Here is a 3887-nt window from a genome sequence, read left to right on the forward strand (position 1 = left end):
TTGAGCCACAGGCGCTGAGCCCCACTTGGTATTTCTTAAAGGTCAGTCTGGGGGCTCCGTGCTTGTGGTTTAAGTGGCTAAAGCCCCAGCCACATACACTTGAGCTGGCATTTCAAATCCAGCCTGGGCCCGCCAAACAACAATGACGGCTGCAACCAAAAAATAGCCAGGTGTTGTGGCGGGTGCCTATAGTCTCAGCTACTTGGAAGGCGGAGGCAGGAGAATCGCTTGAGCCCAGGGGTTTGAGGTTGCTGTGAGCTGTGATGCCACAGCACTTTACCCAGGGTGACAGCTTCAGGCCCTGTCTCAAAAAAAAAAAAAAAAAAAAAGTCAGTCTGGGGATAGTTGGTACTTCCCTGTCCGTTTCTCAGGGAGTTGGTCAAGCAAGAAGTCAGTGAGTACTTTTCCATCTATCTTGGGAGTAAATCAGACTTACTCCCTTTGTTGAGGGCTTCTGGCCCAGAAATATGCCAGGAGTCAGCTGGTATTTTTCCACCTTAGTCTAGGCCTAATACAACTCCTGAGCTCAAGCAATTGCCTGCCTTGGCCTCCCAGAGTGCTGGGATTACAGGCGTGAGCCACCAGGCCCCGCCAAGACCACCTGTTTAATTGAGTCACGAGACTGTTAACTTCTCCCTTTTTTACTTTGTATGTACATGCCCCCAAATCCCAATAAAAGGCTCTTAAGATTTCGGTTTGGTAAGGCACCTATCCGCCTCACTACAGGCTGGCACAGTATGGGTCTCTCTGATTCTCAATGGAAACTCTGTGTGTAAATTCTCCCGTTGTTCCTCTCTTGGTCTCCTGGACTGGGTGGTGGGGAAAGCCCCCACTTAGGGAGTTTTGTCCCCCCTGGTGTGGCTCTCTCCCTCACCACACCAGTGTATTTCCCCCAGATTGTGCCCAAGTAGTCCTATCCCTTCCCCCTTGGAATTCGGAGGGGTAAGAGTGTACAGCGATGAAACCCTCCCGTGTGTTGGTGGGAATGTTTAACAGCACAGCCACTGTGGAAAGGTTTGGCAGTTCCTCCAACCATTAAATGGAGTTACCATACGACTTGGCAATTCCATTTATAGGTATACACCCCAGAAAAGTGAAAAATGTCCACACAACAACCTGTGGCAGTGTTCATAGTGGCATTATTCATAATAGCCCCAAAGTGAAAACAACCCAGATGTCCACCCACTGATGAACGGCTGAAGGAAGTGGTAACTCCCCACGACTGGAGTGCTGCTCAGCCTCAACAAAGGAGTGGGTTACGGACACACGTCACCAGGAGGACAAACCCTGAAAACACTATGCTAAATGAAAAGTCAGACGCAAAAGGCCAAGCTGTCCATTTCCATTTACAGGCGGGTCCGGAATAGGCAGAGCTGTAGAGACTGAAAGTAGGTTAGTGGTTGCCAGGCGGCAGGGGAGGGAGATTGGGAGTGGTTGCACCTGAGCTTTGTTTGAGGCCATGGGAATGTCTGCAATCAGATAAAGGTGATGGCCACAAAACACTGTCAGTATACTAAAAACACTGAACTGTACACTTCAAAATGGTTAAAATCATTGTATGTTATGCAAATTTTATCTTAAAACCTGCAAAGAGTAGTAGAAGAACCATACCTTAAAATATACTTTGGGCGGTGCCTGTGGCTCAAAGGAGTGGGCGCCAGCCCCATATGCCGGAGGTGGTGGATTCAAATCCAGCCCCGCCCAAAACTGCAAAACAAACAAACAAACAAACAAAAAATATATACTTTCCAAAAAGTTACAAAAGTAATGCCCAACATATTTAATTCAGTAACATTTTTAACTTCCAAGAACTTTTATCACAGGACAATTTTCTTACTGGTGAAGAAAGATCTTTCCAAGTCTAAGGCATTCATGTTTCCCTTAAAGTGTTATGCTAATTTCTTTTTTGATTGTGCTTCCTTGGGAGTATTCTGTTTTTTCTTTTTTTTGAGACAGAGTCTCACTATGTCACACTATAGGCCGTGGGGTCATAGCTCACAGCAACCTCAAACTCTTGGGCTTAAGCAATTCTCCACCCAAGTAGCTGGGACTACAGGTGCCCGCCACAATGCCCAGCCATTTTTGTTGTTGTTGTTGTAGTTGTCATTGTTGTTTAGCAGGCCTGGGCCAGCTCCAGTGTATGTGGCTGACACCCTAACCACTGGGCTAAGGGCTCCGAGCCCCTTGGGAGTATTCTTGCTGAGTTTCTTAGGGTTTCTTGCAATGTTTGTCAATTCTTGGGGATCAGTTACTAGCGAGTTACTGTGGGTGGGAGGGGTGGGAGGCTGGCCCGGCCAACCACCAGGGACTGCTGCTACTTCTGATCTCAGCATAATTCCATAGTTTTGTCGGTGAAAAATGGCACTAGTCTTGGAGATACTCTGTTACCTGAGATGCTCTTTACTGCCTCAGCTGTGTTGGGTTCTATTGTCAGTTTGTGCCCATTGACTTTCCATATAGAAATTTTACATTGCCGATGGGCCATTCCCAGGTTGCTAAGGCTACTATTGATGACTGAGTTGTAATCCAAGGGTATTTAACCTTTTTTCCCTCTGCCACATATTGGAAGAATAAGAGATAGTACACACACAAGCACTAACAAAAGCAGATTAGCAAAAAAAGATTGAAGCATACTTTTTGTGCTATCCAACACAACAGATAAACAAGAAGTCCTCACAAAATCAGTCCATAGCCCATCAGCCACAAACTGGACACCCCTGTGCAATCTGTCTTTTCGGTAGAATTTGGGAAGAGGGAGTTTAAGATATATGTGGTTTGAAGGAAGTGTTCTGAAAACATTATGTTTAAAGCTCCAAAGTACATATTCAATTATTTACTAAGAAATCTTTTAAATCTTGAATAGTTCATTTCCTATTATCAAAATTAACAGTTTTGTGATAGAAATGGTAGCACAAAGAGATAAAAAGCTAAGTTTTGTGTTCGCTTTGGCAGCACATATACTAAAATTGGAACGATACAGAGAAGATTAGCATGGCCCCTGCGTAAGGATGACATGCAAATTTGTGATGCGTTCCATATGTTTTAAAGAGAGATGGAGACTTTACCTCTTACATGTTTACATGAATAGAGCTGGAACATATTCTTCTTAGCAAAGTATCTCAGGAATGGAAGAAAAAGTATCCAATGTACTCAGCCTTACTATGAGACCAATTTATAGCTTTCTTATGAAAGTTATAACCCAATTATAGCCCAAGAAGAAGAGAAAAAGGGAGAGGGAGGGGAGGAGGCAGCCCAAGAAGAAGAAAAAAAGGGAGAGGGAGGGGAGGAGAGGGGAGGAGGCAGGATAGGTGGAGGGAGGGTAATTGGTGGCACCACACCTACAGTGCCTCTTACAAGGGTACACGTGAAATTTACTAGGTGTAGAATATAAATGTCTAAACACAATAATTAAGAAAATGCCGTGAAGGCTAAGTTAACCAGTTTGATGAAAATATTTCAAATTGTATATAAAACCAGCACATTGTACCCATGATTACATTAATGTACATAGCTATGATTTAATTAAAAAAAAAAAAGCTAAGTTTTGTTCTATTAAACAATCTTGCTAACAAAAAAGTTTTAAAGCAAAATGAATACAGATGTAAAATACAATTCATCTGTAATGAACTGTAATGACAGGTGTTAATACTACCTGTCATTAAAAGTAACCAAGTTCTAGGCTCGGCACCTGTGGCTCAAGCGGCTAAGGTGCCAGCCACATACATCTAAGGTGGCGGGTTCGAATCCCCAGCCCAGGCCCACCAAACAACAATGATGGCTGCAACCAAAAAATGGCCAGGCGTTGTGGCGGGCACCTGTGGTCCCAGCTACTTGGGAGGCTGAGGCAGGAGACTCGCTTGAGCCCAGGAGTTGGAGGTTGCTGTGAG

General features: G+C 44.4%; 1 non-coding gene across 1 annotated transcript; it reads left to right on the forward strand.

The window, feature by feature from the left end:
• The first annotated feature begins 2936 nt into the window (after positions 1 to 2936).
• Positions 2937 to 3043, forward strand: LOC111723475. Its single transcript, XR_002772002.1, has one exon. It is a non-coding gene; the product is annotated as a U6 spliceosomal RNA (small nuclear RNA).
• Positions 3044 to 3887: the final 844 nt, after the last annotated feature.

This window comes from Otolemur garnettii, unplaced genomic scaffold (genome assembly GCF_000181295.1).
Source record: "Otolemur garnettii isolate 467f Iridium unplaced genomic scaffold, OtoGar3 scaffold00011, whole genome shotgun sequence".
Taxonomy (NCBI): Eukaryota; Metazoa; Chordata; class Mammalia; order Primates; family Galagidae; genus Otolemur; species Otolemur garnettii.